Source organism: Balaenoptera borealis (assembly GCF_965194805.1).
Source record: "Balaenoptera borealis genome assembly, chromosome: 8".
Lineage (NCBI taxonomy): Eukaryota > Metazoa > Chordata > Mammalia > Artiodactyla > Balaenopteridae > Balaenoptera > Balaenoptera borealis.
This window is the reverse complement of record NC_138865.1, coordinates 55,037,409-55,055,887: the sequence shown is the minus strand read 5'-3', so window position 1 is coordinate 55,055,887 and position 18,479 is coordinate 55,037,409. Positions and strand designations below refer to the sequence as shown.

General features: G+C 37.3%; 1 protein-coding gene across 3 annotated transcripts in view; it reads left to right on the top strand.

Annotated features, from left to right (window-relative positions):
- ADAMTSL1 (ADAMTS like 1) overlaps positions 1 to 18,479 on the top strand; it is a 470,823-nt gene that overhangs the window by 37,357 nt on the left and 414,987 nt on the right. The window lies entirely within an intron of this gene.

Sequence of the window (18,479 nt, the reverse complement as noted above, 5' to 3'; positions counted from 1 at the left end):
ACAGAAAGTAAGCAGTGCTTGATTTGCCCAATTTCTGATATTGCAGCATTGATTATTGCCTTTTGCTGCAAACTTGATTTGAGCAATAAAGGACGGCACTGTATAAAATTTTTTCTACAACTTTTGCTAATTTCTGTAAGATTCCATTAGGTTTCATTGAGTAACTCTAATAATGCAGTTGTTGCTAATCACCAAGTGGTATATAATGTCTGCTTTTATTTTTTTTTAATTAAAAAACAGACTCTACCTACTTATACTTTATGATGGTCCTTTGTTTTATTACACATGAATTAAACAATGTACCGACTACCTTGAGAAGCTGCTTCTCCTCTCTCCAGTTTTCCACCTCTCCCACTAAATACTCTGAAATCATATTTTTAGCAAATTCATTTGTCTGGTTGACCTCGTATGGTGTGTTGTTTAGTGGAAATGATCCTTCTGCAACCTAAATGACTTAAGCATATTTTTTAAAAATTTGATACTAAAGATGTGTCTCTGAGAGCTCTAGGTTTGTCTTCAGCCAGGTCATTTAGCTTTTTGCCTGAAAGGAGTTCCAGATGCATAAGGCACTTAAGAATAATGTGTCTAACATCACATGTACCCCTATATTAGGTCTGTGCCAAGATCAAGGTCAAAGGTGTAAACTGCAGCTCATTTACTCAGCCATAAAAAGAAACGAAATTGAGTTATTTGTAGTGAGGTGGATGGACCTAGAGTCTGTCATACAGAGTGAAGTAAGTCAGAAAGAGAAAAACAAATACCGTATGCTAACACATATATATGGAATCTAAAAAAAAAGAAAATGGTTCTGAAGAACCGAGGGGCAGGACAGGAATAAAGACGCTGACGTAGAAATGGACTTGAGGACACAGGGAGGGGGATGAGTAAGCTGGGACGAAGTGAGAGAGTGGCATGGACTTATATATACTATCAAATGTAAATTAGATAGCTAGTGGGAAGCAGCCGCATAGCACAGGGAGATCAGCTCGGTGCTTTGTGACCACCTAGAGGTGTGGGATAGGGAGGGTGGGAGGGAGACGCGAGAGGGAAGAGATGTGGGGATATATGTATATGTATAGCTGATTCACTTTGTTATACAGCAGAAACTAACACACCATTGTAAAGCAATTATACTCCAATAAAGATGTTAAAAAAAAAAATAATGCTGCACTGAACATGGCGGTGCAGATATCTTTTAGAAAAAAAAAAAGATAGCAGTGAGTGAGTCAGCTGATACTCTTAAGTGTAGTGTCAGCCTTTGCATTGGTGGCTGAAGAAGATTTAAAGGTCTTTTATGACCTTTTTTCACTTTCTGAAATGCCAAATTAATCTCCAGACTAATTAATACTATGGATTCATAAATTAATACAATAGGTATTTAATACATTAAGAGTACGAATATTTTGTTAAATCCCAACTGATTAAATGAAATACTTGTTGACTTCATAGATATCCAAATAACAAAAGAAAGAGGCATACCTATAAAGGATGAAAACATTTTAAAAAGTTAATAAATTTTGAATTGAATTCTTGAGTTGAATAAAAATTTTTTGAGTTGAACAAAATTATTAGATGAACAAGAGATAAAAATCATCACGCTATAGAGGTGCCTAAAAAAATTAAGATTGTGATATTATTCCAAAGGGATGTGGCTGCCAGAATGTTGTCAATATAAGTGCAAAAAAATTAAAATAAATATCCCAAGGAAGATTATCTCACAGGAATGGGGAAGATCATTCAGACTTGTCATTTCATAATAATTGTGCTAAGGGAAAATAAGCTAACTCCTCTGATTTTGTTTTTAATTGCAAATACAATTTTTCTCCCATAATAATATTGATACTTACATGAATATAAGCTTTAGTTAGCAAATAATTTATACACTGCATAACAATAAACACTGAAAGAAATATTTTAATTTTAAGATTTGGTGTATAATAATAAATACCAAAAGGAAAATTTTAATGTTAAGATTTGGCTTCTTAAACAGATGTTTTTTCTTTTAAATTCACCTCATCTCTGTCATAACATCCAATTAAGGTTCACAAGACTTAAGAGGTTTTAGGACTTCCAGCACAAGTGAGCCCCAAAGCAAGATTTATCTGTTATTCTTCATCAAATGTTGTGTGTTATCAGCCTTGTTTTCCTTGGAAATGTTTGAGGTTTGTTTAACAGAAAGATGTACAAGTTCAGAATGAGTCCGACTAGTCATGTCATTTATATGAGGTGATCTTTTCATTGTGTTAGAGGAGATTTCACACTTTGGGATATATGTTTAAGAGTTTGCAGTTGCCTTCCTTTAACTTTTTGGGTCAAAGCCTATTCTAAATGTATTACCAGGATTTCTAATATTCCAGGTCATATATCTTAAAGGGATGTTTTGTTCCAAGATCTGATGTTCTTTCAGGAGGAAAATACACTAAGGCCAATGACTGAATGTTTGGGGCCAATTTATGGCCTGGTTTGTCCCATAAACCTGTTTGTTGAAATAAAAGATGGTGGAAATGTGTTTAGTGTCCATAACCTTTACTAGCCATATTGGGAATTTGTAACTCTTGGCTGTCTTTTTCTGTTTATTTAAAAATTCCTTATTTGGTTTGTTCAATAGCTTTTCTGAAGTTTTTTATTTCTACTCAGTTTTCTTTTTTTTTAAACTACTTTATTGAGGTATCTTTGACATGTAAAAATAATATATATTTAAGGTGTACAACTTGATGTTTTGATAAATGTGTACATTGTGAAAAGATCACCACGATCAAGCTAAGTAACATATCCATCCCATCTCCGTAGTGTGTGTGTGTGTGTGTGTGTGTGTGTGTGTGTGTTAAGAAGATTTAAGATCTATGTTCTTAGCAAATTTCAAGGATGCTATACAGCATTGTTAACTGTCATTACCATGCTGTACTTTAGGTCTTCAGAACTCATTCATCTTGCACAACTGAAACATTGTCCCCTTTGACCAACATCTCCTCATTTCCCCCCCCTCCTCTGCACGTGGCAACCACTATTCTGCTCTCTGCTTCTATGAGTTTTACTATTTTAGGTCCCACATGTAAGCAAGATCATTCAGTATTTGTCTCTCTGTGTCTGGCTTATTTCACTCAGCATGATGTCCTTCAGGTTCATCTGTGTTGTCACAAATGGCAGGATTCCCATCTTTGTTAAGACTAAATAATACCCCATTGTATGTACATACCACATTTTCTTTATCCATTCATTCATCAAGGGACCTTTAAGTTGTTTTCATAGCTTGGCTATATTATGAGTGATGCTACAATGAACACAGGTATATACCTATTCGAGATCCAGATTTCATTTCCTTTGGGTATATACCCAGTAGTGAAATTGCTGGGTCATATACTAGTTATTTTTAATTTTTTGAGGAATCCCCATACAGCTTTTCATAATGCCTTTACCAATTTACATTTCCATCACCAGTGCATAAGGCTCCCTTTTCTCTACCTCCTCTCCCACTTATCTTTTTGATGATAACCATTCTAACAGATGTGAGTGATATCTCCTTGTGGTTTTGATTTGCATTTCCCTGATGGTAGTGATGGTGAACATCTTTTCATGTATCTTTTGGCCACTTGTGCGTCTTTTTTTGAGAAATGTCTATCCAGGTCCTCTGGCCATTTTTTAAATTGGGTTATTTGGGATTTTTTTTTACTCTTCAGTTATATGAGTTTTTTAAAAATATATTTTGGATATTAACCCCTTGTCAAACATATGGTCTGTAAATATTTTCTTCCACTAGGTAGGTTGGCTTTTCACTCTGTTGATTGTTTCCTTAGCTGTACAGAAGCTTTTTAGTTTGATGCAACTTCACTTGTCAATTTTTGTCTTAGTTGCCTGTGTTTTTGCTGTCATGACCAAAGAATTGTTGCTAAGACCAGTATCAAGGCGCTTTTTTCCTATGTTTTCTTCTAGTAGTTTTACAGTTTAAAGACTTATATTTAAGTCTTTCATCTATTTTGAGTTAATTTTTGGTACTTGGTGTGAGATGAGGGTACAGTTTAATTCTTCTGCACGTGGCTATCCAGTTTTCCTAATACCATTTATTGAAGAGACTATCTTTTCCCCATTGTGTGTTCTTGGCACCTTGTCAAAGATTAGTTGACTGTATAAGCACAGGTATATTTCCAGGCTCTTTATTCTGTTCCATTGGTCTATATGCCTGTTTCTGTCCCAGTAACATAGTGTATTGATTACTATAACTTTGTAATGTAGTTTGAAACCAGGAAATGTGATGCCTCCAGCTTTGTTTTTCTTGTTCAGTTTCTGAGTTTGAAAGTATTCCCTCTTCTGTTTTTTGGAAGAGTTTAAGAAAGATTGGCATTAATTATTTTTAAAATATTTGGTAGAATTCACCTGTGAAGCCATCTGGTCCTGGGCTTTTCTTTGTCAGGAGGTTTTAGATTACTGCTTCAATATTTTTGTTTGTTACTGGCCTGAACTAGAAAAAGGAGAACAAACTAAGCCCACAGTTAGCAGAGGAAAGAAATAATAAGAACTAGGGCAAAAACAAATCAGAGAATAGAAAAACAATTGAAAAGATCAACTAAACTGAGTTTGTTTTTTGAAAAGATGAAATTGACAAACCCTTAGCCAGACTGAGGGGAAAAAAAGGGAGAAGATGCAAATAAATAAAATCAGAAATGAAAGAGGAGACATTACAATGGATGCTTCAGAAATTAAAAGGGTGATAGAGACTATTATGAACCATTATATGCCAAAAAATAGGAAAACCTAGAAAAAAATGAATAAATTCTCAGAAACATATGACCTTTAAGACTGAATCTCAATTTTCATGCATTCATTTAATAAATATTTATTGAACATCTACTATGTATTAGGCAAATTTCTAGGTGTAACTAAGGATATAAAGCCCAAGGGACAAGAGTTTGCTGTTGGGAATTTATCATATTATTAAGTTTCTACTGATTATATTGAGTTTCTACTGATTATAGTTGCTAGATATTTTAAGAACTAAGAGAATTTCCCCCAGTTCTGTAAATAGGTAATACATCTGTAGCGCTGGTTCTTAACCCCGGCTGTACTTTAGAGTCACCTGGAAAGCTTTATAAAAAATACAAATATCTGGGCTCCACTGAAGACCAATTAAATTAGGATCTCTGGGGTTGGAGCCCTGCCATCAATAATTTTGTAAAAGCTCTCCAAATACTTTAATGTGTATCCAGTGTTAGAATTGCTGCTCTATTGGAGGGCATGATAGTGAAATGATGAGGTTTGTCTCCAGCTTTCTGAGAATTTAGAGGTTGGGGTTATGAAGAAAAGAAGATATTTTCTGATAAAGAGATTTCTTTATGTTTAACTTCCTCATTCAGGTTTTTATAGAATGACTTAATCTGCAGTGTGGGAGGAAAAGTCATGGACACCAGCATGTCAGGACATAAAAGTAGTGATTTCCTCTATACTCCTGTGAGCCACAGCAATAACCTTTCTGTGTAGTTCTCCAGTTGTCTAGTATTACTCAAGATCAACCTTGCCCAAAGTGGCGAATAGACTTAGTGATTTCTGAAATTTTCTTCCATTCCATTATTAAGCTTATAGATATGACCCTTTAAACCTCCAGGTTGTTAGTGACTAAGTTAATTCCCAGTGACTGGGGTGGTTTATGCAATTTCTCTGAGGTCAACTTCCCCTCAATTTCATTAAATTACTTAACCATAGAGTTTAACTTTCCACCTTCAATTCAGCATTCATTATCCCTGTCCCCCTAAAAAAAGAAAGACTTCCTTGAATTCTATTTCATCTGTTTGATCCCAATTTGTATCAATACAATAGAAGAGAGGAGTTTATCTAACTCTGTTTTGCTTAGTTTCAACCACTGGGGATGGGGGGTGCGGGATAAAGGGACGAAAGGGTGTGTGCCTACGTGTGTGCGTGCGTGTGTGTTTGTGAGAATGAGAGAGAGAGAGATTGAAATAAAAGAACACAAGATATTAAGAGAAAACAAAAAAAGAGAGATACCAGAATTACATACATTGGGGAATGGATACTTTACCTAGAGACAGAAAAAAATAAGTACAGAACGCTAAGTAACATCATATTTATGTGTGATCATCAGCTGAAGCCCATAACTACACATGCCAAGCTCAAATAGCTTCCGGGCCAAGCTCTACCTTGGCTTTGCGGTAGGACTCATTAGTCAAGATAGAGATCCTTTCCTATGGGAAACAGTCACCTATTTGGGAACCTGACTCTTAAGAAAAACCGTGTGTCTCATTGCCTCTGATAGAAACTTTATCCTATTTTGTGGATTATCCCCTTTATTTATTTTTTTTATCAAACTACTAATTTTGAATATTGACCCCACTCTTTTCTAGCTGTGTGATGTAGGATTAGGTTCTCAGTTTCTCTGGGATTTAGGTGGCTCATCTACGATGTCAAGTGGACAGTGCCTGGAACAGAATAGGTGTTCAATAAATGTTTATATTGAAAGAATGTCTAAGGCGCCCTTCAACTCCAAATCGAATGTGTGGCCCATTTTGCTGTTAGATAGGAAGAGGAGTCTAAAACTGCTCTGAATATGAATGGTTTTAAAGAAAAATGTTGTGATTCTCCAGGCCCTCATTTTGCAGTGGACATCTGGGTGATACAGGCATATCGAAGAGCTTTTGTCTCTAGCCAAAATAATTCATAAATTCCCAGTTCCAGGACTGTATGGGGTGAGGTTGTGAGAGTCCTAGAGTTTCATAATACATATTTTCCTCATGGGGAAGATGGAAAAGTTGGACTTGATGTTGCTAAAACACATTTGTTTTTATTCTCATTCTTTGCCTCTTTTGGCTACCGAGCAAATGTAAGATCATTTGCAAATCTTATGGCATGTGTGTATGTGTTATAAAGTACATGTCCCGAGCAAATGTAAGATCATTTGCAAATCTTATGGCATGTGTGTATGTGTTATAAAGTACATGTCCTTCCTGCTGGTGGATCTCTAGCCAAAGGCAGCAATCCCCCTGACCCCCACCCCTCGCCCTCTTTCAGAGGGAACAAATGCATTGTAGTGACAAATACAACTTTGAGTAAATATGTGAAAATAAACATGTCTGTAGAAAAGAGCCAAAGTTTCTTTCCTTTGGTAGCTACTTAGTTTCGTTGTAAACTTTTCATCTTTGGTTTATTGTAGAAAGATTTTAATTGGGTTTCAGGTTCAAAAATTAGAGCAAATATGAGGCCAAAAATTCTTTGTGACCTGAAATTATCCTTATAGCATTTCCTTCTGTTCTACTCCTTCCTTCCTTCCTTCTTCCCTCCCTCCCTCCCTCCTTCCTTCCTTCCTTCCTTGCATTTCTCAATAAATGCTTGTGGAATGCTAACAGTAAACCATGCTTCACTGGGCACTGGAACTCAGAGATCACACACAGGGACTGCAAAGGAGAAAAGCAAGTAACCAAAAATACATTTTCTAAAAGTGGAAAGTATCCTGGGTGGCTGCAGGCCTGTGTCCTGATCCTTTCAGCTGATGGCCATGCTGCGGACTCTGTGCCTTTTCTCCTGACGAGCCCTCTTCCTACAACGCCTCCCACTGCCCATGCCCACAAACCCTCAGTGTTATCTAAAGTAACCTCCAGCGGTGGCCCCTAGTCTCACTTTGCTATATTTCTAAGGCACTATGTTTGCACCACTTTTAATCACTTTTACTTAGCCTGGCTTGTGTTATAGTTATTAATAAGACCCTGTCCCCCACTAGACTGTCAGCACAATGGGCACAGGTTTTATCTTGCTTTTCTTTATGTCTCCCTGTTTTGCAAAGCAGGTACTCAGTCAGTGCTGGCTGAATTGACCGAATGGACTATGGGGGCCAGTAACCTACTGCCGTACTTTAGGAAGCAGGAGCAGGGAGGGAAGGCTGTGTTTTGAATCCTCCTTTCTCCCATCACCCTCTTGGGACTTGTATGGCCCATACAGGACACCCCTCCTAAGATATCACCTTTGTAAGTTACTTCTGTCTCTCATCAGTCGGTCCCTTTGTCTAATACCTCCGTATTTAGTATCCAGACCATGCCCATTAGCTGTTGATGCTACATTATACTGATATGTGTTCTATTTGGACTTGTGGATTATTTTACAACTAAATTATAGCTTTGAGAAGGTTCAGGGAAGTCCTCATTTTTGTACCTTTCACAATGCCTTGGCTTAGTACTGGTTCCGATTGGATGCTCAATAAATGTGTGAAGTGACTGTAAATCAGAAAGCATTCTACCAGAATTTGTGAACCAGAACGTCCTGCCCAGGGGCTCCTCTTCACTTTGAGATTGCGTGTTGTATGTTGTCTCATTAGATTATCTGGGCAGTCTGCTTGGGGCAGTTTCTGGTTTCATTAGAAGCTGGGCATGATCACTGTGGTTTCCAGTGTCTCGTTCTTGCCTTCTTCTCTTTTGATTACATGAGTGCCCTCCTCATTTTCATAACCCTAGCCGCTATTTGTGAGAACTCAATGCTTTGTTGTAGCATGTCTGTCTTTGAAGAATAGGCAGAGATATGTAAAATCATACTTGTTTGGGAAAAGAAATTGGCACTGGTTTTTCTAGTTGTAATTTAGAACATACCAGACACTCATAATAGCAAATAAACCAATTTGAAACTCACAGGCCAAACTCCAAAATTCAGTCTGTAGTATCCTCATGTGTATCTATATTTTAATTGAACAGCTCTGCAGCCTCTAAGCTGCCGCTCAGGAATCTGTAAAAGTACAGTTCCCTATGGTCAAGAGAAGATCAAAGAACAGAGAAGATGTCATCTTAGAATGTTTTTCCTAAACCTATGTGGTTTCCATTTATACTGAATTTGGTCTACACATTAAGTTTTAGTAACTCTCTCTGTATACATAAATCAGAGTCTCCAAGCTGGCACAGCATTCAGAATGTCTTTATAATGAGAGATTAGTATAGAGCAGAAGTGTTGAATTGTAAAACTAATGTTACAAAAATATGTTACCTATGCCAAAGAAACACTTTCATGTCGAGGACTCAATTTATGGCACCGTTTTTCAGTGTGGAATTCCGTTACCCCTTCTTCTTTTTAAAATTGCTTTTAAAATTCAGCTTTCAGGCCAACTCTTATTTTGGGTCCTTAGGCCACATTAGAGCCCCTAGCAGATCAGGAAGAACTGGTGTGACACCAGGGTCTGGTCTGTTCCCCGCCAGCTCACCTACTGATGGATGACGCCTGGCCGCATGCCTCCTTGTTGTTTGCTGTATTATTACAACAGAAAGCATTTTCAAAAGCTACATTTATCAAGTTGTCATAATAGTTTGGCTTGCATATCTATCTAACCAGAAAAAATAAAATAAATCTCTCCCTTAGCACTAATCTGTTTGAGCCACGTGATACATCACATGCAGAAGAGGCAGTGCAAAACAAATAGGCATCCTATATGACATTCAGGGACCTTTCAACTAAATGCTTATGAGGGGAGATATCTTTTATGCTTGCATTTGTAAGTCCCATAGCACGAAAGACCTCTGTCTCCTTGTTTCAAAGGTACTTTTCCACTGGAGGTCGTATGTGTGTTGGGGATACATTACTCCTAGAATTTTGGCGGCTTTGTCTAATGAAGGAGCTTTAACCTTAAATGGAAAAAAACTGACGTTTACCAGGAAGAAGGTCCAAGACACCTTTAACATTTAAGATCAGTTTTTCATAGGCAAGTGATACCAGATTAAACATTATTTGTTATGTAGACTCTTATAAGTAAATTTCTTATTTGACATAGGTGGTTGTCTGGGAGTACATGACTGTTCAGGGGGGATCGGTGTGGGTAGAATGAGATTCATGTTCAGAGTCAATATACATTCATTAAATGTTTGTTAAAAATACTTCAAATCTATTAATGTTAATAAATAACTAGGGGTGCATACTAGAACATCTCCAATCATTCAGAGATATATAATGAATATATAATATAAGCATAGTCATCTGTAGATACTTTTTTATTGAGATATAATTGACCATATAGCATTGTGTAAGTATAAGGCATGTGAGTTGATTTGATCCATGTATATATTGCAATATGATTATCACTTTAGCATTAGCTAATGCTTCTATCATGTCACATAATTATTCTTTCTTTTCTTGTAGTGGGAACAATTGAGATCTAGTCTCTCAGCAACTTCCAAGTTTACAATATGGTCTTGTTGTCTATAATCACTAGGCTGTGCATTAGATCTCCAAGACTTATTTATCTACTAGTTGCAAGTTCATACCCTTAAAGGACATCTCCCCAATTCCCATGCCTCCGAGGCCCTGGTAATCACCATTCTACTCTCTGTTTTTACGTAGTTACTTTTTTTTTTTTTTTAAGATTGATTGATTGATTGATTGATTGATTGATTGATTGATTGCTGTGTTGGGTCTTCGTTTCTGTGCGAGGGCTTTCTCCAGTTGTGGCAAGCGGGGGCCACTCTTCATCGCGGTGCGCGGGCCTCTCACTATCGTGGCCTCTCTTGTTGCGGAGCACGGGCTCCAGACGCGCAGGCTCAGTAGTTGTGGCTCACGGGCCCAGTTGCTCCGCGGCATGTGGGATCTTCCCAGACCAGGGCTCGAACCCGTGTCCCCTGCATTGGCAGGCAGATTCTCAACCACTGCGCCACCAGGGAAGCCCCCATAGTTACTTTTTGAAGAAGGGACAGAGCTGAATCAACTCATCCTGTTGGGACCAAGTGCCACACAAAATTTCCACATGAAAAAGGCTCATTTTGATTCTCATGAAAGACATTCTAAATTAGAATTAAATAATTATTTTAAACATGGAATAAAATGTAGAGCATTAAAGAATGACTTTTTTAAGCACAAGAGTGAGACAGAGAGAGATAAGGGGAAAATGAGAACTCGGGACTTAGGAGATGCACAGGGATGGCGTGTCTTCTAACTCCTTTTCTCCCCGTGCAAAGCAAGACCACCACTAACCATCTGTGGTGCACGGACTCCAGTTCTAGCCCCTAGGTTTTCACCATCCAGTTTGACCCACAGATTAGGGTAGTGAGCATCTGAGGATAGCTTCACACACCGTGTCCGCAGGTTCGTATAGCTTCCTTTTTAATGGCCAAGTTCATTGGTATCAAGTTTTGTTTCCCGAAAGAAACTCTTACGATAATATGTCGTGGAACGTGAAAAGCAGCCCAGCAGTGCATTTGCACTTCGTTCTCTTGGGTGTTCTCAGAATTTGTTATTCCTCTGGAGGTCTTTGGAAAAAGCCCTAAAAATGGCGAAGTATTTTAACCGGCTCCGTAGGGACCCCCTCCTGCACTATGCCTCCCGTGAGTACTGAAAGGCTCACTTGAAGTGAAGGAGGAAATCAGTGTTCCAGTACTCCGTGAAGCCCCGGCTGAGGCTCTCAATCTGCCGGGCTTGTCCAATTCATGGTCATTTTCAGACCCATGGTCTAAAGGACCCGGAGTCCTTCTGGCGTGAATTGCTGCCATGGTTTTATGTCTGTTCTCTTGTAAAGAGCTCAGAGTGTCCTTTTGGATGACCAAAACAAGAGAGAGAGATAAGCAGATGGACTGTCTTACTTCAGAATTCTTTGCCCATGAGTCCGTATTTGAAAGGCAGGAGGTACTCAGAGAAATACAGTAACCTGTTCTGACTTAGCAGCACTCTTTGGTTTTTTGAAAATCAAAGGCAAAGCTTCATGAGCCTAATACAAGTGCAATTGTCCTTAAGAACGCTGGCATTTAATATACACATTTATCAGATTTTCTTATAACGGTTCACTAACACGAAGGATGAATCTGGTTGTGTCACCAGAAGGATCTGTTTGCTTAGAGAGGAGATGTGAAGAATTTTTAATTTAAATTGATGTATTTACCAGATCCTTTTTATTCTTAATGAGAGATGAATGAATATACCTTCCTCTTTTAAAGATTTATGTAAGCAGGGGGGATAAAAGCCAACAAATGGCTAAAGCCTGGAAAGAGAGCTTTTAATTTTCCATGGCAATTCCACTCTTCTAAGGTTGTTAAATTATGGTAATAGAAACTAAGATAACATTAGGATGTTAAGTACTGGAAGAGTTTGGATGGTTTGTTATGTGTTAATCGGAGACCGATAAAGTATGCTTCAAGCCTATACTAATCTCATTATAAGTGAATTAAAATAAATCACAAATGATAGCTTGATGTTGAGGTGATTTCCTTTTTTGAGAAAAGGAACTAAGTCAAAATTAATAAATGACTGGTTAGGAGTAAAGAGGAAAGGAAAGGAAAGGAAATTTCTGTACAAATTTGGTTTAAACTATATTTTTATTTATATTTTGTTCTTTTATACTTGAACCAGTTTCTGATTCATTAATTGGTACAATATTTAACTCACTAAATATAGTCCTGTAACTGTTTCATAGTTTTCATTGAGCAGATGCATTTACTTAAATCCTTTGTTATTGGTGGCCTATAACTTTCCTCAGAAACCATTTTGGACTGAAATTTCTAATGTTTGTTTTCATTTCCAGAGGTGAATTTTATTTTGTTAAAATATGAAGAAAATCTTTCAGCTGTTTTATATTAACTGTTTTTTTAAGAATTTTTTTAAAAAACAGAAGAAAATATTTTTTACAGCATAATTCTCAGATGAGGCTTTTATGCCCAGATAAATGCCTTCAGTGAAGAAATTCATGCTTGGCAAGAATTAGAATCCTTGCAGTGGAATAGTCACTTTGTTACTTAAGTAAAAATGATATTCCGATTTAACAAACTTGAACTTTCAAGAAATACAAGCTTTTCTGCACTGAAGTTCTTTCACATTACATTTTACTGCCGAGTGTGGTTCTCTTGGAGATGTTCCCAATGTACAGTGTGTATCTAGATGTCATTTACTTACTGGCTTTACCAGAATTGAGAAGCAGGTTATGTACTGATGTGGAAAATAAGGTGCAGTTAACCCCCAGTCTCAGCCTCCAAGGTTTAATCTAGTGTTAGGATTTTCCACGTCTTGAGTACATCTTGTTCCTTTTGTATTATTATTGTTGTTGTATATGCTTTAGAGTTAGACACACCTGGGTTCCAATCCCTGGTTCTCTCTTTCCTGAGTAGGTATATGGCTTTCAGCCTCCTAGTCTTTCTCAACCTCAGTTTTCTTATCTATTAAATGGGAATAATGAAGCCTTTCAGTTGTTGGAAAATTAGAGATAATGTGCACAGAATACCTAATACTGGACCAGATACCTATAGCAGACACTCAGTATATAGTAGACGTTAATATTAATATTATTGTCCACAATTTGATAGTGTCTTTTAATAACAAGGACTTTTCCAAACTCAAACATTACCACTTTACTATCATATTTCACTCAAATTAAATAAGGTCTCACTCAAAAAGTAATACAATACAGTGAAGGGAAGACTTAACTCAGGAGCAGAATTAAATTATTTGCAAATCAGTATTAGGTGTTAGATAATTACAGAATGTACTTTGGAAATGGTGGCAAGTGTTTTTTTCTTTGCTATGTTTTGTGTTTGTTTTCTTAATAGTTTTATTTCTGCAGGAACCACTGATCAAAAAGTGGCCAAAGTCCAAATGAGATTGAAAGTAACAACATTTCTTTATATAGAATATGATACATTTATCTAAAATGAGGGTGATTTTGTAGTTTTGAAAAGTGCCAGCATTTGAAAGACAGCAAATCAGTGTGGGAACAGCAAATTCAAAGGGTGTACCTGTCTGCCTTATGATTGCCCATATAAACTTGGATTCTCTGAGATTGGGAGACTGGTGCGTGGGATAGAATTTTTTTGAAGACATCAAATTGTAGACGGCAGGAACAAAGAGTCACATTTCCTGGGAATCAGAGAGTCTTCTTAAGGCTTATCTCTAGTGAGTGGTAACAGACAGACTCGGGATGACGATACTCCCCCGGAAGTCCAGCTCAGCTTTTTTTTTGAGGGGGGTGGTGGTGAGTATAGCTGCTTTACAATGTTGTGTTAGTTTCTGTTGTACAATGAAGCAAATCAGCTATATGTATACATATATCCCCTCCCTCTCACCCCCTCCCCCATCCCACCCATCTAGGTCATCACAGAACACCAAGCTGAGCTCCCTGTGCTATACAGCAGGTTCCCTCTAGCTATCTGTTTTACACATGGTAGTGTATACATTGTCAATCCTAATCTCCCAATTCATCCCACCCTTCCCATCCCCCACTGTGTCCACACGTCTGTTCTCTATGTCTGTGTCTCTATTCCTGCCCTGCAAATAGGTTCATCTGTACCACTTTTTTAGATTCCACATATATGCGTTATTATATGATATTTGTTCTTCTCTTTCTGACATACTTCACTATGTATGACAGACTATAGGTCCATCCACATCTCTACAAATGACCCAATTTCGTTCTTTTTTATGGCTGAGTAATGTTCCATTGTATATATGTACCACATCTTCTTTTTTTATTTTTATTTTTATTTTTTTTTTTTAAGTGTTTTTTTTTTATAGCTACTTTATTTATTTATTTTTTTTGGCTGTGTTGGGTCTTCGGTTCGTGCGAGGGCTTTCTCTAGTTGCGGCAAGCGGGGGCCACTCTTCATCGCGGTGCAGGGACCGCTCTTCATCGCGGTGCGCGGGCCTTTCACTATCGCGGCCCCTCCCGTTGCGGGGCACAGGCTCCAGACGCGCAGGCTCAGTAGTTGTGGCTCATGGGCCCAGCTGCTCCGTGGCATGTGGGATCTTCCCAGACCAGGGCTCGAACCCGTGTCCCCTGCATTAGCAGGCAGATTCTCAACCACTGCGCCACCAGGGAAGCCCTACCACATCTTCTTTATCCATTCCTCTGTCGATGGACATTTAGGTTGTTTCCATGGCCTGGCTATTGTAAATAGTGCTGCAATGAACAATGGGGTGCATGTGTCTTTGGGAATTATGGTTTTCTCAGGGTATATGCCCAGTAATGGGATTGCTGAGTCATACTGTAGTTCTATTTTTAGTTTTTTAAGGAACCTCCATATTGTCCTCCATAGTGGCTGTATCAATTTACATTCCCACCAAAAGTGCAAGAGGGTTCCCTTTTCTCCACACTCTCTCCAGCATTTATTGTTTGTAGATGTTTTGATGATGGCCATTCTGACCAGTGTGATACCTCATTGTAGTTTTGATTTTCATTTCTCTAATAATTAGTGATGTTGAGCATCTTTTCATGTGCTTCTTGGCCATCTGTATGTCTTCTTTGGAGAAATGTCTATTTAGGTCTTCCACCCATTTTTTGATTGGGTTGTTTCTTTTTTCTTATATTGAGCTGCATTAGCTGTTTATGTATTTTGGAAATTAGTCCAAATATTTTCTCCAATTCTGAGGGTTGTCTTTTCGTCTTCTTTATGCTTTCCTTTGCTGTGCAAAAGCTTTTAAGTTTCTTTAGGTCCCATTTGTGTATTTTTGTTTTTATTTTCATACTCTAAGAGGTGGGTCAAAAAAGATCTAGCTGTGATTTATGTCAAAGAGTGTTTTTTCATATGTTTTCCTCTAAGAGTTTTATAGTGTCAGGCCTTACATTTAAGTCTTTAATCTGTTTTGAGTTTATTTTTGTGTATGGTGTTAGGGAGTGTTCTAATTTCATTCTTTTACATGTAGCTGTCCAGTTTTCCCAGCAGCACTTATTGAAGAGACTGTCTTTTCTCCATTGTATATCCTTGCCTCTTTTGTCATAGATTAGGTAAGCATAGGTGCATGGGTTTATCTGTGGGCTTTCTATCCTCTTCCATTGATCTATATTTCTGTTTTTGTGCCAGTACCATACTGTCTTGATTACTGTAGCTTTGTAATATAGTCTGAAGTCAGAGAGCCTGATTCCTCCAGCTCCGTTTTTCTTTCTCAAGATTGCTTTGGCTACTCAGGGTCTTTTGTGTTTCCATACAAATTGTAAAATGTTTTCTTCTAGTTCTGTGAAAAATGACATTGGTAGTTTGATAGGGATTGCACTGAATCTGTAGATTGCTTTGGGTAGTATTGCCATTTTCACAATATTGGTTCTTCCAATCCAAGAACATGGTATATCTCTCCATCTGTTTGTGTCATCTTTGACTTCTTTCATCAGTGTTTTATAGTTTTCTGCATACAGGTCTTTTGCCTCCTTAGGTAGGTTTATTCCTAGGTATTTTATTCTTTTTGTTGTGGTGGTAAATGGGATTGTTTCCTTAATTTCTCTTTCTGATCTTTCATTGTTAGTATATAGGAATGCAAGAAATTTCTGTGCATTTATTTTTCACCCTGCAACTTTACCAAATTCATTAACTCTACTAGTTTTCTGGTGGCATCTTTAGGATTCTCTATGTATAGTATCATGTCATCTGCAAACAGTGACGGTTTTACTTCTTCTTTTCCAATTTGGATTCCTTTTATTTCTTTTTCTTCTATGATTGCCATGGCTAGGTCTTCCAAAACTATGTTGGATAATAGTGGTGGGAGTGGGCATCCTTGTCTTGTTCCTGATCTTAGAGGAAATGCTTTCAGTTTTTCACCATTGTGAATGATGTTTGCTGTGGGTTTCTCATATATGGCCTTCATTATGTTGAGGTAGGTTCCCTCTATGCCCACTTTCTGGAGGGTTTTTATCATAAATGGGTGTTGAATTTTGTCAAAAGCTTTTTCTGCATCTATTGAGATGATCATATGGTTTTTATTCTTTAATTTGTTAATATGGTGTATCACATTGATTGATTTGCTTATATTGAAGAATCTTTGCATCTCTGGGATAAATCCCACTTGATCATGGTGTATGATCCTTTTAATGTGTTGTTGGATTCTGTTTGCTAGAATTTTGTTGAGGACTTTTGTGTCTATGTTCATCAGTGATATTGGTCTGTAATTTTCTTTTTTGTGATATCTTTGTCTGGTTTTGGTATCAGGGTGATGGTGGCCTTGTAGAGCGAGTTTGGCAGTTTTCCTCCTTCTGCAATTTTTTTGGAAGACTTTGAGAAGGATAGGTGTTAGCTCTTCTCTAAATGTTTGTTAGAAGTCATTTGTGAAGCCATCTGGTCCTAGACTTTTACTTCATGGAAGATTTTTGATAACACTTTCAATTTCATTATTTGCAATTGGTCTGTTTATATTTTCTAATTCTTCCTGGCTCAGTCTTGGAAAGTTGTACCTTTCCAAAAATTGTCCATTTCCTCCAGGTTGTCCCTTTTATTTGCATATAGTTGCTTGTAGTAGTCTCTCACGATCCTTTGTATTTCTGCTGTGTCAGTTGTAATTTCTCCTTTTTCATTTCTAATTTTATTGATTTGAGTCCTCACCGTTTTTTTCTTGATGAGTCTAGCTAAAAGTTTATCAGTTTTGTTTATCTTCTCAAAGAACCAGCTTTTAGTTTTATTTTCTTTGCTATTGTTTTCCTTGTTTCTATTTCATTTATTTCTGCTCTGATCTTTATGATTTCTTTCCCTTCAGTTATTTTGTTGTTTGTCGTCTTCTTTCTCTAGTTCCTTTAAGTGTGAGGTTAGATTTTTGGAGGGGGGGATTTTTCTTGTTTCTTGAGGTGAGATTGAATTGCTACAAACTTCCCTCTTAGAACTGCTTTTTCTGCGTCTCATAGGTTTTGGGTTGTCATGTTTTCATTGTCATTTGTTTCTATGTATTTTTTAATTTCCTCTTTGATTTCTTCAGTGATTTCTTGGTTATTTAGTAGCGTATTGTTTAGCCTCCATGTGTTTGTGTATTTTACAGTTTTTTTTTCCCGGTAATTGATTTCTAATCTCATAGCATTGTGGTCAGAAAAGATGCTTGATACAATTTCAATTTTCTTAAATTTTCCGAGGCTTGATTTGTGCCCCAAGATGTGATCTATCCTGGAGAGTGTTCCATGTGCATGTGAGAAGAACTGCCACTTTCAGGTGGAAAGTCCTATAAACATCAATTAAATCTATCTGGTCTTATGTGTCATTTAAAGCTTGTGTTTCCTTATTTATTTTCTGTCTGGATGCTCTGTCCATTGGTGTAAGTGGGGTGTTAAAGTCCCCCATTTTTATTGTGTTACTGTAGATTTCCCCTTTTATGGCTGTTAGCTTTTGCCTTATGTGTTGAGATGCTCCTATATTGGGTGTATAAATATTTATGATTGTTATATCTTCTTCTTGGATTGATGCTTTGATCATTATGTAGTGTCTTTTTTGTCTCTTATAGCAATCTTTATTTTAAAATCTATCTTGTCTGATGTCAGTATTGCTACTCCAGCTTTCTTTTGATTTCCATTTTCATGGAATATCTTTTTCCATCCCTTCACTTTTAGTCTGTATGTGTCCCTAGGTCTGAAGTGGGTCTCCTATAGACAGCATATAAACGGGTCTTGTTTTTGTATCCATTCAGCCAGTCTGTGTGTTTTGGTTGGAGCATTTAATGCATGTACATTAAAGGTAATTATCAATATGTATGTTCCTATTACCATTTTGTAAATTGTTTTGGGTTTGTTTTTGTGGGTCTTTTTCTTCTCTTGTGTTTCCTGCCTAGAGAAGTTCCTTTAGCATTTCTTG